This window comes from Capra hircus, chromosome 22 (genome assembly GCF_001704415.2).
Source record: "Capra hircus breed San Clemente chromosome 22, ASM170441v1, whole genome shotgun sequence".
NCBI lineage: Eukaryota > Metazoa > Chordata > Mammalia > Artiodactyla > Bovidae > Capra > Capra hircus.
In genome coordinates, this window is record NC_030829.1 from 26154079 (window position 1) to 26173993 (window position 19915).

The following is a 19915-nucleotide window of genomic DNA, read 5'->3' on the forward strand; positions in this document are numbered from 1 at the left end:
GAAATTGAGAAACAAAAGGATTAAGCAATTTGTTCAAAGTCATTCAGCTAGCAAAAGTGGGGAGCCAGGATTTGCACCCTGGCTCTACTGCCTCAGCTGGAGACACAATCACAGGTGCTGTTGAAAAAGAAAGTTTCTAGTTTTGAGTTTCAGATTTGCAAGATGAAAAGTATTCTGAAGATGGATGGTGCTAATGTTTGCACAATAAGAATGTGAAACTTAATACCAATGAACTGTACATGTAAAGTGGTTAAAATAGTAAATTTTATGTTATGTGTATTTCATTATCAAAGAAAGAAATCTTAAAAAAAAAAGTTTTTTTTTAAGTATTTTCTACTTGGCCTGGCTCTCATTACTAGTAGAGAACTCGAGTCTACCAGAAGTATCTCCTTCTATAAATGTTTGCCTTCTAGTCCATCTGGTGTTCAGTAATGATCACTATTAGTGTTCCTCTTCATATTTAAGGTAGAGTCACTTTGCACCGTGCCCTATTAGTAGAGTAGCATCCATCCCTCCATCCATTAAAACACCATCAGGAATACCTGACTGTAACTTTAGAAAAGAGAGTTCCAAGAAAATGGGTCATAGTACCAGTAAATCTCAACAAGTTCATGACAGAAGAAATAAGAAAGATGGAAAATAAGTTTCAACTCCTTACTAGGTCCTGAATGAGGACAGTGAAATAGCAAGAAGGGAAAGTAGCTAGGGAACCTAGGAGCATCAGGACCAGGGATGTTCCAGCAGGAAGTGATAACAGTGTAAGTCAACTGAATACTGAACACCACAATCTTACCTCAAATCACTTCTACGGATTAGCAAAGCCCTACTGTTTTACAAAATACTTTCTCAGATAGTACTTTATGTTTTGTGCACTAACACTACCAATAACACAAACACAAATAAAATATGTGGTGTGCCTAAAATTTTTGCATGAATTTAGACGGTTTGAAGAGAAGGCGAGGGCAGCAAGTCTTTAATTTTTTGTTTTTCTCTTTTTGGCCACACAGCTTGTGGCATCCTAGTTCCCAGATCAATCTGGGGATAGAATCCACTTCCCCTGCCACAGAAGTGCAAAGTCTTAACCACTGGAACACTCAGTAAATCCCACGAGTCTTTACTTTCAAAATGATAGCACTTTTAAATGGAACAGTAGCAAGAAACTGTATAGAAAACATATGCACAGAAATAGACTCTATTGTTTCAGGGGCTGGAGAGAAACACTGACATTGGCCCAGGGTTACTTTACCACTTCATTAGTGACACTCTGGTCTGTTGGGGGATATGATGAAATATGGCTAATGAATCCAAAAGTAACCCAGGTAGCTGTGAAGGGGACAGAAGAGGGCTATAAATAATTGAATGTGCTCAATGATAGGGGTAAATCTTTACAATTCCCAGACATGGATTGAGAAGGAGGGCAAACTTGTCAGTATTTTAGTTCTACAAATACATTTTCAATAGACTTATCCAAGGTCATTATTTCCCCTTGTTTGTGAAAGCATATAGATGTTTTGGTAGCTTAATTTAAATTGGAATGAAAACATTACTGTAGTAAAAAAGGTTATGGTTGAGCTTTTGTCTTTCAACTACATGTTTAGTAAGTTAATTATTGAAACAGACTTACTTCACTGAAAATGCAAAAAAAAAGGAAAACAAAGATTCTTTCAAAAGTTAAAAATGCTTGCCAAGAAGGTATCTTAATAGTTTCAGAGCTCTAATAAAAAAAATGCTGTAATATACTAAATGACCCATTCCATAATATTATAGCTTTGTTTGACACGATAAATTGCTTTATAACATGCTAGTGTGCATTGAAAGTAAGTCAGATTGCTGTAAATCATGGCTTTATCTGTCTGTTCACGATTCTTGCTATTATTATTATTACTTTATTATTTTTACATATGACTACAAACAAATGTTGAAAAATGAAGACTTCTTTCCTAACATTTGTAAGATAGATATGAACACAAATTGTGGAAATTGACATGTCTGTGAATAATTGCTTAGTCTTACTCTAGCGCCCTTCAATATATTTTCATGACATTAAAATGCACCTTGATCTCCACCACCTGACTGACTTCTTGACAATAGCTGGCAAAATAAGAGCAATGTGAGCAAGCTAAATATTCATTAATACCACAAGTTCAAGAAAAACACATATTAGTTTTTCTAGGAACATATGGAAATATTCAATGTTATAGAAATTTTATACATATGAGTTTGCTGTGTGAATACAATATGACACTGTATTTTGAAAATATATAACAATGAAATAAGTTGGAACTTTAGAAGATGTCTTACCTTTTCCTTTTCTGTTTCCCTTCCTGTTTTTTTTTTTTCTATTTCTCTCCTTCCCTCCCATTTTCTTTCTTTCTCTTCTAGAACTGTCTTAAAGACTTCGATAGAGTATAACAAAGTAAGTGTGTGCACCATAAGTGGGAGGGGAGGTGAGTGGAAGGTGTCAAGGCAAATTGCATGTCTATGTAGCAGGGCTCCTCTGTAACACATGTTGCAGATTGACTGGGGTGAGACAGCTATCTATGCAGAGGAGTGGCCTGGCGGAGATCTGAGGGTATCACCTAAAGGGATGCCAAGTGTGAGGTGTCTCTGTACAAGCGGGCTGAGGAGGGAATTTTATGGAAGAGAGTATGCTGGCCAAGACAGGCTATTAGATACAGAAGGACTGATCAAATAAGTATATAAAATTAACAGAAGCCAGGTTTCTCAATGTCAGAGAAAGGCTGATAAGGAAGATTATTCTCAAATAAGGAAGAGAATTAGGTTGAAATATATAGTTTTAGATTGAAATTGGCAGTATTGCCATGAACTTGTTTTCAATATATATATGTATATGCTGCTGCTAAGTCGCTTCAGTCATGTCTGACCCTGTGTGACCCCATAGACAGCAGCCCACCAGGCTCCCCCATCCCTGGGATTCTCCAGGCAAGAACACTGGAGTGGGTATATATGTGTGTATATAATGATGCACATGAAAATAAGTATCGATGAAAATGTAAATATATGTATGTGTGTGTATAATATATATATTATACACACAGACCTATACACGCTCAGTCGTGTCTGACTCTTTGTGACCCCCGTGGATTGGAGCCTACCAGGCTCCTCTATCCATGGAATTTTTCAGGCAAGAGTACTGGGGTGGGTTGCCGTTTCCTTCTCCAGGGGATCTTCCCAACCCAGGGATTGAACCCGGGTCTCTGGAATTGCAGGCAGACATTTTTTACCATCTGAGCCACCTGGGAAGCCCTTTCATATATATGTATATATTATACACATAGACCTATATACAGTGACATATCAATAGCAAAGAGCACCCAAATCTATCATTCTGGAGCTCCCTGGAAAAATGGCTTATTCCAGGGCTGAAGGAGGAAATGAAAGTAAAATGTGATCCTGGAAAATCTTGTTATGCCAGAAAACATGGATATATTTTAAAAAAAATAGTGAGAACATTTCAAGAAGGTGCAGAAGCCAGCTATAAGGAATTCCCATTGACAAAATGAGATATTAAGGTATCAAAATAAACCTAACAACTAATTGTAAGCCACAGAATAAAATAGAAAACCATAAGTTTATTATGAGCAAGTGAGTGAGTGAAAGTCACTCAGTCATGTACAACTCTTCATGATCCCATGGACTATAGCCCACCAGGCCCCACTGTCCATGGAATTCTCCAGGCAAGAATACTAGAATGAGTAGCCATCCTCTCCTCCAGGGGATCTACCCGACCCGGGTATTGAACCTGGGTCTCCTGTATTACAGGCAGATTCTTTACCATGTGAGCCCCTAGGAAAGCCTCTGAATTCATTATATAGATATAAATAAATAAATTAGTTAATTGAAAGTATTGTAAGGATGGAGAAGGCAATGGCAACCCACTCCAGTACTCTTGCCGGGAAGGTCCCATGGATGGAGGAGCCTGGTAGGCTGCAGTCCACGGGATCCTAGGAGTCAGACACAACTTCATTTTCACTTTCATGTATTGGAGAAGGAAATGGCAACTCACTCCAGTATTCTTGCCTGGGTTATGTATACGATTTCCATGTACTTAACAAAACAATCATTATTCACAAAGGATAAAAGTGTAACTTTACATTGGAGAAATATGCAATATACTCTTTTAAAAGAAGGATCAAATGAACAAATAATGAAACTGAAATCACAAGCTATGTAATGATCCAGGGAGAAGAATATAGCAGCCCTCCAGTGATATTTCCGCTAAGGATCCATTATCTGAGTCTAACCATAGCAAGCCTTCACACAACCTCAGATTGAGGGACAGTCTATAAAATAACTGGCCTATGATCTTCAAGTGTCAAGGTCATGAATTCAAGAAAAGACCAAGGGATTGTTCTATACCCAAACATGGGTTGTGATCCCAAACTTGCTCCTTTAACTGCAAAGGATGCCATTGGGACCAACTAGTGAAATCTGAATGGGATTTCAGGACTGGATGGCAGTTAATGAATCAATTCTAATTTTCTGCTGTTGAGAGTTGTATTGTGATGAGAGGAGAATGTCTTTGTTTCTCTATTATTGTACTTGCATTTTTTTTCCTGTAATCTGTGGCTGTTTCAGTTTTTTTAGAAAGATAAGAAAATTTTGGATCAGAGTCTCTCACAACATGATTTGTTATTCTCCCAATTTAAAGATAGTTGTAATAATTCTAATTGCTTTCACAATCTCTGAATTTTAATAGATGTCAAATTTTTACCACCCTAGAGAATTTCTATAAAATTCAATTATTTTTCTAGCTCATTTTATATTTCACGGTGATGTGTTTACACATTGTACCCTGGGACCTAAGGATAATAGGGAAAATCAATTGTTAACAAAATGAAATGTAAGCCCTGTGACAGCATATACCATTCTTATACTTGGTTTCAAATATGCCTATGAAATCAGATAAAATTAAAATTCTATTTAGATATTCTCCAGAAGTTAAGTGAGTCCCTGAAGTGATTAGCCACAAAGAAATTTTAATTAGTTTGATGAAATCTGCCTTTTGAGTGGTTTGAAATTTGGAGATCCAAGAAAATGATCTGCTGGGTGTTTTGTTTTTGTTTTTTCCCCTTCTACAAAACCAAACCAAAACCAAACCAAACCTGAGGAATTAAAAGGCTTTGTCTGAAAGGAGCAGAGAATGGACTCCCTGTCAGGATGGTATAATTTGTATGCAACCATGTTTCTCCAGTTATCTCTGTCTTTATGTGTGTGAGGGGTTCCGGATCACAAAACGGCCAAGGTAGGCATGATACTACAATGTGAATAACAGTATTAACACAGACAATATGGACTATTGACATATTTGACATAAAACCAGATAAAACAATGAGCCTTGCATACAAATCCGTGCTGAAAAGGCACCGCCTTATCACATTACCATGGATCAGTGTGAATTTCCTTTTCAAAGCGGAGTTCTGACCAGAGTCTGGAGCCAAGTTCTTTTCCATGTGTATGCAAAGACTTCATTTCAGACAACTTGGGCTGGAGCAGCATGTAAATTGTCAGGAAAAAATATTGCTAGCCTGGAGCTACCAATAGAGCCAGTTGTACGGCCAAATGTACAGATTTGGCAAACCAGCTGTTTTCCCTGCTCAAGGAATTTTCATGATGTGCTCCTGCTAAGCAAATCAAACAAGCATTACGTCAGCTTTTATAGTGCATTAAAACCTGAGGCTTTTGTGGAGATTTGAACAAAGGTTATCTAATATTTTCCCTTCTGATGAATATTTCTCTACTTTTTTAAAAAGGTACAAGTTTGGGATATTGAGAACAACTAGCAGACACAAGGTTATCCTACCTCTCTGGGTTTTCAACTGATAAAAACAGAGGAAGAGGTAGGGACTAAGGCAGAGAGAAGGATGAGCAGGATACAAGAACACAATTTTTTGTTTGTTTGTTTTGAGAGTAATAGATCCATGAAAACAGTGATTTCTGTCTCTTTGGTTCACTATCAATAGTAATTAATCAATTCAATCAGTATTAGCAGACAGAAAAGTGCCTGGTAGACTTTAGAATTTAAAACTGCCAATTTTTAGACTAGAAATAAGTGAATCATTTCAAATTCTCATCATGGATTTAGATCATCACTCAATTTGGGAGAAGGTTAATTTTTAGATCATCACTCAATTTGGGAGAAGATTAAATTCTAAAGGTAGACTTTAGAATTTAAAACTGCCAATTTTTAGACAGAAATAAGTGAATCATGTCAAATTCTCATCATGGATTTAGAGCGTCACTCAATTTGGGAGAAGGTTAATTTTTAGATCATCATTCAATTTGGGAGAAGGTTAATTTCATTTCATAAAATGAAAAAGGAAACTCTCTCTTATTCCTACTGCTTCTGAGAATATAACTTCCTGGTGGAGTTTCCAGTCAGGCCAGAAGACAATCTAGGCCAAATGTTTCTTATTGCATCATTTATTCTGAGTATTCAGTCATTCATTTAATACATACTTATTATGCATCTGCTATGTATCAAGCTCTGAAGTGTGTACAGGAAAATTAGACATTTATGGATAATATCCCTTATCTCAGGAAGCTCAGTGAGGGTAACAGGAAGAGATACTGCAGCACAATGTGATGAGTATTATGAAATGTGAAGGATGTGGCCTTTAACCAGGGGATGCTTGTATTTATGGGGAATAAGCATAAAATCGGGCTTTCCTGGCAGCTCAGTTGGTAAAGAATCTGCCTGCAATGCAGGGGACCCCAGTTTGATTCCTGGGTTATGAAGATCAGCTGGAGAAGGGATAGGCTACCCACTCCAGTCTTCTTGGGCTGCCCTTGCGACTTAACTGGTAAAGAATCCACCTGTATTGCTGAAGACCTGGGTTCAATCCCTGGGCTGGGAAGATCTCCTGGAGAAGGGAAAGGCTACCCACTCCAGTATTCTGGCCTGGAGAATTCCATGGCCTGTATAGTCCATAGTGTCGTAAAGAATTGGACATGACTGAGTGACTTTCACTTCACTTCACTTCAAGCATAAAATAATACAAGATGGGTTTAATAAGATAGACAGGCTGAATGGTTATGACACTTCAATTATAAAAGCCCTCAGGTATGTTTCCTAAGTGATAGGATAGTTTCTGCCTTTATTTTAAGTATTTGGGTTGTGTTCCCTGTCTTTGGACTGGCTTCTACCTACCTGAAACCCCTGTCATTTAAACCTTACTGATTTACAAGCTATTTTTAAATCAGTCACTGTGCTAATCTGGGTCCTTCTAGCAAATTACCAAACTTGAAATGGAGTAAGGCTGTTAGAACACTGCTTAACATTTGTTTCATCTGATAGAAATAATATAATGATTTTTATCTGTTTATTAATTTAATTTATTAATTGATAAAGTAATCTGTTTATTAATTTATCTATTTATTAATTAGTTCATAATTTGCTAATAGAATCTTATATATAGAGAGAGATATATAAAGGATACACATGTGTACAGATTTATACTTATTTATATATGTAAATTTATGTGTACATAATTGTTGCTTAATAAGGAATGTGACTGGCCTTTGCCCTATAAATCCATGGAATTTCCCAAGCAGTAAGTGTTTCTGTTATTCATGAGCCCCCTAGATCAACCTCAGTTTATGCTAACCAGATGACTAAAAATAGGGCTGTGTCCGTCAGAAGGATCAACCTTTGCTTAGAGGATTGGGACTTTGAACCAGTCTAAACTCCAAGGAGGGATGGAAGTGGGAGGCTTGAGATTGAGTTCAGAAGTAGCCAATGATTCCATCAAACCTGTTCATGTAATGAAACTCCAGTAAGAAGCCTGGACACCAGAGTTTGGTGGAGATTCTTGGCTGGTGAACATGGCAGTGTGCTAAGGGAGTGACATGCCCTGATTCCATGGGAAAAGGCCATGGAAGCTCTGCATTTGGCATGCTCCTAGACATCAACCTATGTGTCTCTTTTGGTGGCTGATCCTGATTTATATCTTTTACAATAAAAAATTGTAAGCAAAGTACTTTCCTGAGTCTCGTAAGTCCTATGCATGAATTATTGAACTTGGCTAGGGATTATGAGAACTTCCTTGTTTTATAACCAGTTGGTCAGAAGTACAGATAGCCTGCTGCTGCTAAGTCGCTTCAGTGATGTCCGACTCTGTGTGACCTCATAGACGGCAGCCCACCAGGCTCCCCCATCCCTGGGATTCTCCAGCCAAGAACACTGCCTGGGGACCCCCAAATCACTGCTGGCATCTAAATGAAGACAGTCTTTTGGGGGATCATGCCCTTTAACTTGTGGTAGGAGAAGGAAGTGGCAACCCACTCCAGTGTTCTTGCCTGGAGAGAGTCGGACAGAGTCGGACACGACTGAAGCGACTTAGCAGCAGCAGCAGTCTGATGTTAACTCCAAGTAGGTTAGCTTCAGAATCGAATGGCAGTACTTCAGTATACATTATATGAAGGATGAAGGTCTGGAAACATGAATGACACATGGGATTCTAAGATAATACCTTGTTGTATGCCCAATCTTTTACATAACCTTTTTTCTAGTTATCAAGATCCTTTGAGAACAATGTACAGTGAGGCCCAGATTGGCTCTGTCCATGGTACAGATTTTTAACCAACGTCCTTCACTTTGTATGTAAGTGTTATCACAGTTATCTTGCTGCTCATCGGTTGATATATATATACACATACATACAAGGCGCCAAAGAACGTGATCCGTGCGTGTGCAGTGCTCAGCTCATATCGGCTTTCTTCTTACTCAACTTTTTTGATAACTGAAAGATCTTTGAATAGGCACAGACTCTGAAAAGGTAAGTCCTCTGGTGATGAGGAAAAATTCCCTTTTTAAAAACCTGCTCTGACAATACAGTCCCTTCCTTGGAGAACCTCGATTAAATCAGAGGAGTTGTTATCATAGACACATAGTGTAAATGGATTTATCTGCATTCTCATTTCTGCTCTCACTCTTAAGTTCCACAGCCCCACAGCCAACAGAAAGCAATTTTTTTTTTCTTTTTTTGGCATTGGGATCAGGAATTTCAGAACTTATTTTATGAAGCCATTAGTGCTTCACCAACAAATAAAAGAATGGGTGTTAAAGACATGGGTTTTTGGCAGGAGGAAGGCATTGGGGATCAACACACATGAATAGGGATGGGGTGATAAATTATGACTGATATCTGGGGAAGAGCTTTAGTCATTATTTGGATTATGTTCTCTTTGTATTAGAAGACATTTCTTTTATGAACAAAAATTGGTTTCTTTGGAATTCTCCTTGCCTTAATTTCTATCTTTGGGGCTTCAACTCATTTGCATGATTGTCTTAGAGAACAATTTATCATCCCTCTTTTACGCATCTGATTTTCTAAAGGTCACCTAGTAAGTCAGGGATGACATTGGGCATATTCTCTTGGGTAACTTCTAATAATTGCACTTCCTCCCTGATGCTTTGGGTGTCTGGCACATTTGTAATTGACAGAAGGATAACAATGCAATCTGGCTCGTTTCCAAGGCCACCCTCAAATAAAGCTGGATGGTTATGGGGATGGTTAAACCACCCATATCCATCCCTTTGCCTCAGGAAGTCAGGCTGAGTGAGGGAAATATTAAAAATCAAAAATAAAGAAATTATCTGATTGGATCATTTTTTTTTGTTTTGTTTTTTGATGTGGGCTATTTTTAAAGTCTTTATTGAATTTGTTACAATACAGCTTCTGTTTTATGTTTTAGTTTTTTGGCCGAGAGACATGTGGGATCCTAGCTCCCAGACCAGGGATTAAAATCAGATGCCCTGCACTGGAAGGTGAAGTCTTAACCATCGGAATGCCAGAGAAGACTCAGATCATCGTTTCATTAATTAAAAAAAAATGCATTTAATTAACAACATACCTGGATAAGTAAGCAGTAAATAGCAATAGAAATGTGAATGCTGCTTAAACTCCTTCCAGCTATCTTTACAAGTGCCCAACCTGCTCCTATCTTTTCACAAGTGCTTTGGGCACAGAGAACTTTGCTTACAGATTAAAGCTAGTTTCTGAGTGGTGCTTAACCAGGCTGACCCAGGAGAAAATTCTGGTTTCTAGAGTGATATATTAATGTCAAAGTGAAAAGAATTTCACCTTTCAGATATGTGATTAGAGTGGGAGAAAAGAATCAGTCTTCAAAACGTGGGGAAAAAATAAGAAAGGTGATATTTCATCAAAAACATATGCCAGGCAGGAAATTTACTGACAGATACAGGAGATTTTGTGATTGTCTTTGTCCATTCTTTGGCAACATGATACTGGCCTACTAAAAACCACAAAATGTTCTATTGTTAATACCATGGATTTTTGTTTCTAAAATATAAACTGGAGATGTTACGATGATGATGAAAGAGTATTTGTTTTGCTTCTGAAACAGAGTAGATAATTGAACAATGTGTTATAGATCCTAAAAGTTAGAACTTTTTGTTTGATGAAAGTGTGAAAAAAAGATAAATACATAAATTTGATTAATTATACCTATTTGAAATTTGATTAATAATGATCTATAATATTTAAACAGCTTTTCAAACTTAGCAAAGCATTTTTATATTTTAACTTATTCTAAATATGGTATATTGCACGACTAGTTCCAATTCTTTACACCCCTCCTGGTATGCATGCTGGTTTGCATGCACTTTGCCATGGGACCCTGAGATGACTCTGACTTGGGTCATGTAATTTGTTCTGGCCGATAGAATAAGACTGTATTGAATATATGCCTAATCTGTGCCTAGATTTTAGGAGATCTTGAAATGCAAAAAAGCAAAATGGCTGTCTGGGGAAGCCTTACAAATAGCTGTGAAAAGAAGAAAAGCGAAAAGCCAAGGAGAAAAGGAAAGATTCAAGCATCTGAATGCAGAGTTCCAAAGAATAGCAGGAAGAGATAAGAAAGCCTTCATCAATGATCAATGCAAAGAAAGAGAGGAAAACAACAGAACGGGAAAGACTAGAGATCTCTTCAAGAAAACTAGAGATACCAAGAAAACATTTCATGCAAAGATGGGCTCGATAAAGGACAGAAATGGTATGGACCTAACAGAAGCAGAAGATATTAAGAAGAGATGGCAAGAATACAAAGAAGAACAGCACAAAAAGGATCTTCACGACCCGGATAATCACGATGGTGTGATCACTCATCTAGAGCCAGACATCCTGGAATGTGAAGTCAAGTGGGCCTTAGAAAGCATCACTATGAACAAAGCTAGTGGAGGTAATGGAATTCCAGTTGAACTCTTTCAAATCCTGAAAGATGATGCTGTGAAGGTGCTGCACTCAATATGCCACCAATTTTGGAAAACTCAGCAGTGGCCACAGGACTGGAAAAGGTCAGTTTTCATTCCAATCCCAAAGAAAGGCAATGCCAAAGAATGCTCAAACTACCACACAATTGCACTCATCTCACACGCTGGTAAAGTAATGCTCAAAATTCTCCAAGCCAGGCTTCAGCAATACATGAACCATGAACTTCCTGATGTTCAAGCTGGTTTTAGAAAAGACAGAGGAACCAGAGATCAAATTGCCAACATCCACTGGATCATAGAAAAAGCAAGAGAGTTCCAGAAATACATCTATTTCTGCTTTCTTGACTATGCCAAAGTCTTTGACTGTGTGGATCACAATAAACTGTGGAAATTCTGAAAGAGATGGGAATACCAGACCACCTGACCTGCCTCTTGAGAAATCTGTATGCAGGTCAGGAAGCAACAGTTAGAACTGGACATGGAACAACAGACTGGTTCCAAATAGGAAAAGGAGTACATCAAGGCTGTATATTGTCACCCTGCTTATTTAACTTCTATGCAGAGTACATCATGAGAGACGCTGGACTGGAAGAAACACAAGCTGGAATCAAGATTGCTGCGAGAAATATCAATAACCTCAGATATGCAGATAACACCACCCTTATGGCAGAAAGTGAAGAGGAACTATAAAGTCTCTTGATGAAAGTAAAAGCGGAGAGTGAAAAAGTTGGCTTAAAGCTCAACATTCAGAAAATGAAGATCATGGCATCTGGTCCCATCACTCCATGGCAAATAGATGGAGAAACAGTGGAAATAGTGTCAGACTTTATTTTGGGGGCTCCAAAATCACTGCAGATGGTGACTGCAGCCATGAAATTAAAAGAGGCTTACTTCTTGGAAGGAAAGTTATGACCAACCTAGATAGCATATTCAAAAGCAGAGACATTACTTTGCCAACAAAGGTCCATCTAGTCAAGGCTATGGTTTTTCCAGTAGTCATGTATGGATGTGAGAGTTGGACTGTGAAGAAGGCTGAGTGCTGAAGAATTGATGCTTTTGAACTGTGGTGTTGGAGAAGACTCTTGAGAGTCCCTTGGACTGCAAGGAGATCCAACCAGTCCATTCTGAAGGAGATCAGCCCTGGGATTTTTTTGGAGGGAATGATCCTGAAGCTGAAACTCCAGTACTTTGGCCACCTCATGTGAAGAGTTGACTCATTGGGAAAGACTTTGATGCTGGCTGGGAGGGATTGTGGGCAGGAGAAGAAGGGGACAAACGAGGATCAGATGGCTGGATGGCATCACAGACTCGATGGACGGGAGTCTGAGTGAACTCCAGGAATTGGTGATGGACAGGGAGGCTTGGTGTGCTGTGATTCATGGAGTTGCAAAGAGTTGGACACGACTGAGTGACTGAACTGAACTGAACTGCAGGTTTCTGCTTGTACTCTTGTGCTTCAACTACAACCATAAGAAACATTCCTAGGCTAGTCTGTTGGTTCCAGGAGATGGCTGAGGGACATAGGGAGTAGAACTATCCAGACACTCTCTCCCAACCAAGCCATACCTAAGCAGAGTTCTCAGCTGCCCAGCAATTGCAGGAACTACAATAATAAATAATTGCCTTTTTAAGCTCTTGAGCTAGGGGACAGATTGCTGTGCAGCAATAGCTAAGTGACTCTGTAGTATCTCAGATTGGAGTGTGGCACAGTTCATGGTTTACTAAAGACATAACAGACAGCCTGAATGGTTAAAAGGCTTTCTCAAAAGCACATGCAAATCAGCATCACATCGGGCCTTAAACACATCTCTTGAGTTCAAATTCCCATGTTTTTATACTCCAAAAAATTCTCCTTACTAGGCCCAGTGTCCTGTACTCTGTAAGCACACATGTCTTGTTCAGAGCATAGAAGTCAATAATTGAATGGAACACTTACTTTTGCAAATTGATGAGAAAGAAGTGAGTCATTGAAAGGTTGATCATTGAAAAGCTGGTCAAAAGTGAGTCATTGAAAGATACCCCTTTAAATATTGCTCTGTTTTTACCTGAATTCAACACCTTCCTAAGCTGGGATCAAGAATGATTAGGCCTGAAAGGATGAAGACAGGCCAACCTTCTATTTAGTATATCTCTCTTCACTGCCTGGGCTTAGAAAGTCCCACACAACTGGATATATTAATTATGTCTGCCCTGGTAAGAAATGTTTCAAAGTCCTCTCTCAATGCCACATATAAAGTTTTTAAAAGCAATAAGCAAAGATAAAGATTTGAGACAAACTGAGGCAACCTATATTCATATGTGGAAGAAAACTTCCTGCAATAGAGTACTGAAAAGCCATCAGATTTCAGTGTCTATCTAGGCATCTTTTATGTTTGGCAGATGGGAAGGGATTGTTGTTTTATTTCTCATTTATTCTATTTTTGCTTCTCGAGGGGCATTTAGGTCGGCAGACTGTTACTTATTTCTTGTAGAGGTCTTTAGGGACACATTTAGAGACTAAAACCAATAAAGCTACTTGGGCATCTTGTAATGTATTTTGCAGATTCAGCTAACTGAGCAGGCCCCAGTGGAAGGCTTTTTTTTTTTTTTTTTTTAATAATTGGGTTTCCAAAATTGTGTGCGTACTGACAGGTAATATTCATGCACACAAATTTGACAATAACAACTCATTGCTCTCATGTTTCAGCTGCCACCTACGTGCTGGTGCCTCTCAACTTTTTAAAATGAATCTCGGCTTTCTATATTCAATTGCTTTTCTGCAAGTGAATGCCCCAAGGCACTTCAAAATTAACATAGGCAAATCTAAATGCATCGTATTCTCCTTACCACCTTTTCTTCCTGGATACCCCATCTCAGTTAATTGCCTTACCATCTACCCAGTCACCTAAATTATTCTTTCAACCATCATCCTTGACTCACTGTATTTCTATATTCTTCAGTATTTATGGGCCCAATGCTCTATCAGTCTTACCTAATAAGTGTTTCTGAAATTTGTCTCGTCCTTTACAATTGCCGGCTTTCCAACATTTCTCAGTTGAAATGTTGCATCTCCTGCCTTAAACCCCCAATCTGTCTTTATGAAAGCTGACCAATTAGCTCTCACAACCAAACGGCTTCCAAGAATAATCTACTTAACAAAATCCAAGCTCCTTATAGGGGTGAGTAGTATGGTCACTGCTTCTTTCTCAAACCTCATCCATGCAAAGTGGACTCTAGAAGCTAACTGGCTTCATATTCTGGCTTCACTACTCTGGGTGTGCAAACTTGAGCACATTTCTCTACAACTCTGTGCCTCAATTTCCTCATTGGTAAAATGGGATTATAGTGGTGCTTATCTCAAAATATTGCTATGAGCATTAAATTAAGTAATATGGTAAATAAAAAAACTACCTAATACAGAATAAGCCCTCCATAAATGTTTCTCAGACCCCAACTGTCTGCTTCAAACATTCTGACCTACCTGTCGTTTCCTGTGTGTGCCATGCTGCATTCTATGTTCACCCTTCTCTTACTGTTTCCTTTGTCCATATCAAAATGCTTTCTTTGACTATTTCCAAAGCACGCTTCATCTGATTATTGAATTGAATTACTTATTCATGCCTTCATTCTTTCATGTAATTATAATTTCTTGAGTAGTGACTCTGTGTTATGCAAGTGGCCTATGAAAATGGTCACAAACAACATGGCACTCTGGCTTCAAGGAGCTTGTGGGTAGATAAGGTTGGGAAATTATCTAAACACACAATCACAGTCACTTAATTAAAGGAGAATACGTGTGGGTATTGAAGAAAAGACTAGAGAATATAGAAACATAGTTGAGAGGAAACTATATTTGACATAATACAGTCTGGAGGAAGTATTTCAGGTATCCTCAGTTCAGTTCAGTTGCTCAGTCATGTCCGACTCTTTATGACCCTATGAATCACAGCACGCCAGGCCTCCTGGTCCATCACCAACTCCCGGAGTCCACTCAGGCTCACATCCATCAAGTCAGTCATGCCATCCAGCCATCTCATTCTCTGTCATCTCCTTCTCCTCCTGTCCCCCATCCCTCCCTCATTTCCAATGAGTCAACTCTTAAAATGAGGTGTCCAAAGTACTGGAGTTTCAGCTTCAGGATCATTCCCTCCAAAGTAATCCCAGGGCTGATCTCCTTCAGAATGGACTGGTTGGATCTCCTTGCAATCCAAGAGACTCTCAAGAGTCTTCTCCAACACCACAGTTCAAAAGCATCAATTCTTTGGTGTTCGGCTTTCTTCACAGTCCAACTCTCACATCCATACACGACCACTGGAAAAACCATAGCCTTGACTAGACGGACCCTTTGTTGGCAAAGTAATCTCTCTGCTTTTCAATATGCTATCTAGGTTGGTCATAACTTTTCTTCCAAGGAGTAAGCGTCTTTTAATTTCATGGCTGCAGTCACCATCTGCAGTGATTTTGGAGCCCCCAAAAATAAAGTCTGACACTGTTTCCACTGTTTCCCCATCAATTTGCCATGAAGTGATGGGACCAGATGCCATGATCTTCATTTTCTGAATGTTGAGCTTTAAGCCAACGTTTTCACTCTCCTCTTTCACTTTCATCAGGAGGCTTTTTAGCTCCTCTTCACTTTCTGCCATAAGGATGGTGTCATCTGCATATCTGAGGTTATTGATATTTCTCCCAGGAATCTTGATTCCAGCTTGTGCTTCTTCCAGCCCAGCATTTCTCATGATATACTCTGCATAGAAGCTAAATAAGCAGGGTGACAATATACAGCCTTGATGTACTCCTTTTCCTATTTGGAACCAGTCTGTTGTTCCATGTCCAGTTCTAACTGTTGCTTCCTGACCTGCATACAGATTTCTCTAGAGGCAGGTCAGGTGGTCTGGTATTCCCATCTCTTTCAGAATTTTCCACAGTTTATTGTGATCCACACAGTCAAAGGCTTTGGCATAGTCAAGAAAGCAGAAATAGATGTTTTTCTGAAACTCTCTTGCTTTTTCTATGATCCAGTGGATGTTGGCAATTTGATCTCTGGTTCCTCTGTCTTTTCTAAAACCAGCTTGAACATCTGGAAGTTCACAGTTCACGTACTGCTGAAGCCTGGCTTGGAGAATTTTGAGCATTACTTTAGTAGCATGTGAGATGAGTACAGCTGTGCGGTAGTTTGAGCATTCTTTGGCATTGCCTTTCTTTGGGATTGGAATGAAAACTGACCTTTTCCAGTCCTGTGGCCACTGCTCAGTTTTCCAAATTTGCTGGCATATTGAAGTGTTGTACTCAATATGCCAGCAAATTTGGAAATTTGGAAAACTCAGGTATCCTAGCCTCCAGGAAATTGTCCCTGATGTCCAGATAAGGTTAGCTTTTTGTACCTGATGATCTGAGAACACACCTGATGCCTAAGTCTGCTTGAGCTGCTATAACAAAATGCCATAGAGTGGCTTAAACAAGAGACATTTATTTCTCACAGGTCTGGAAGCAGGAAGTCTAAGTTTAAGGTGCCAGTCGATTCCTGGTGTGGACTTCTTCCTGGCTTGCAGACTTTCTCACTTTGTCCTCACATGGCTGAGAGAGAGCCATCTCTGTTTCTCTCTTTTCTTAAAATAAACTCTCTAATATCACCATGAGGACCCCATCTTCATGACCTCATCTAACTGGAGTTAGCAAAGGCATCATCTCTAGATACTACATTAAGGATTAGGTTTCAACATATGAATTTTGGAGGACACAATTCAGTTCACAGCACCTACATAGCCTACCCCAGAGAATGCACCTTAAATGGTGAAAAGTATCTGTTTTCTTTTTTACTCTTTCTTTCTTGACTACAGTGACTTGAGGACAGACACTGTATCTTTATCCATTGCTTCTGTCCCCATTAGCTGAGAATTGCTCTCATAGGTTGCTAATTCCTCATAGCTTCAGCTTGTACAAGAGTGAGTCACAGATTTCCACAGGTTTCCTATGCCCTGTGTTAATGATGTCCAGGTAGAAAGTGTTAAAGACATCATGCTGCTGAATTGGGGTACTGTAAGTTCATACCTTCCTGAAGCCAGTTGTCTCAGTATTGGCTCGAAAGACCTAAGACAAAACACAAAGATCTAAATTAAGATGTAAGGAACAGTTTGCTGGTGTTTCTGAGAAAATGTTTGCTTCCTTGATAAAGAAATCAGTGGAGCTGGTTCTACCCGATTCCCTTCTGTCTTCTATTTTTTTGCCATGAAGGTAGAAATGACATCTAATAATCATCTTGTGAACAGGAAGAGCTAGGCTTGCAGGAAATGCAAAGAAAGAGCACTTGCATGCTTAGGGCATTGAGCTATTATTGAACCAGTCCCTAACTACTACATCTGGAATTCCTATTATATGAGAAAAATAAACTACTGCTTATTAAACCAGTGTAGCTTTATTTTTGTTACTTACAGCTAATGCATTTCTGAGTCTTCTATCCAATCTGCTCACATAACACATTGTTTTTGCATTACTATTATTATTGCTAGCTTCAGTGCATCACATAATATCATTCTCTCCAAACTCTCACATGTAGAAATAACTTGATCATCTTCATATTTCCATCTCACATGCATTTTGCATATGTAGACAAAATAAAAGTTGCATAGATGTGAAATATCTAAAAATGTCACCTGCTATGAGATATTTACTTTCAGAAATGTTTTTATAGGAAAATTTACTATAAAGAAGAATCCTTCATAATACAAATTGGTATCCTCTAGTATCCAACCCAGTAACATCATAGAAATGCAGGAAATATTTCAATATTCAAAATAATTATAAAACATTTCTATACTCCCATCTTCCAAACATGGTCATATTTAATGTTTTATTGTATTTTCTTACAGTATTTTTTCTCTGGATAAAAATTCCATGGTCTGTATAGTCCATGGGGCTGCAAAGAGTCAGACATGACTGAGCAAATTTCACTTTCCTTCTCATATAATATATACATTTTTCATCTGTAAGAGCAAATATTATCCAGTTAGGATCCTGTTATATTTACTGTTTTGTAAACTACCTTTTCGGAGAAGGCAGTGGCAACCCACTCCAATACTCTTGCCTGGAAAATCCCACAGACAGAGGAGCCTGGTAGGCTGCAGTCCATAGGGTCACTAAGAGTCGGACACGACTGAGTGACTTCACTTACACTTTTCACTTTCATGCATTGGAGAAGGAAATGGCAACCCACTCCAGTGTTCTTATCTGGAGAATCACAGGGACGGGGGAGCCTGGTGGGCTGCCGTCTGTGGGGTCTCACAGAGTCGGACATGACTGAAGCGACTTAGCAGCAGTAGCAGCAGAAGCAAACTACCTTTTAAACAATCACTCGTTATGAATATTTTTCATGACATGACACTCTTTGATAACCCAATTATAATAAGTCACAGGGCTTTGTTATTTAGCTGTACCATGATTACATTATCTTTTGGATTTCTGGGTTGCTTCAATTCTTCTTGCTGTTTCCTGTAGTAGATATGTGTTGCTTTCATTTCCTCCCTAATATTAGTACTTTTGAGGGGCTACCACTCCCTTAATTCTGGAGAGAGGTCAGTCATAATCTATTGCCCATCCTTGGCTATGGTGACCCTGAATAAATTAATATTTCATCTCCTGGGGAAAATGATTGGTCTAAAATTAAGAATACAGCTATGCATGTGCACACTGCTATATTTTAAAGGGATAACCAACAAGGTCCAACTGTATAGCACAGGAAACTCTGTTCAATGTTATGCGGCAGCCTGAATGGAAGGGAATTTGGGGGAGAATGGATACATGTATATGTATGGCTGAGTCCCTCCTCTATCCACCCTAAACTATCACAACATGGTTAATCAGTTATACACCAATACAAAATAAAAAGATTTTTTTGAAAAAAGAATATAACTCAGGTAAGATCAGAGCCCATTTTGGGGATTTCTAATTAGATGATGAAGATGAGTGGGAGAGGTAGGGAAGCTATCACTTTTTCTTAGTGTTACTCACTGTGTTGATGTGGGCCATTAGTTCTCAGAAAGTTTTAACAGCTCAAAATCTCTTGGGAGAAATGTACCTTTGGTTAGGGCGAATAAGCATAAGATAACAGTGAAGGCTGGTTGAGAAGTTAGTTAAAGAAGAAAGAAAAAGCGTTATTTTTGGAGTGAGTGGTGCCTGAAGCTATTCTACTTCTGGATCTCTCCGCTTCAGGAACCAAAGTGTTCTATTTTTATTGTTGTTATTTTTCACTTCATCTAGTTTGGGTAGGCTTTTTTTTTTTTTTTTTTAAGTAGTAAATCTAATAGAGTGGTCTGCTAATCTCATGAATGAGAATCTCTTCATGCTATTTTTATGGCATTATTATTTTGATGTAAATTGATAACAATATCTTTTTATCATGATAGTCATGTCCTGGAAAATTCATGGTTCATGTGTTGTATTTTCTTTATATTGACTTTTCTAAATAAAATAGGTTTTGCTCCTGCAGACTACTCTTGCAAGAGCCTGTTGAGTTCCTTCAGATGAGCACAGCACATGGTAAGCCTACAATAGAATCATGATGAGTAGATTATCAAATGATTGAATTTGCTGCCTGAGGAGCCCCAAGAGTTTCTTTTTAAAGGTGCATTGATTCCCTCAGGTTGTGATCAAACACTATATCAGACACTTTGAAATACTGTTCTCTTT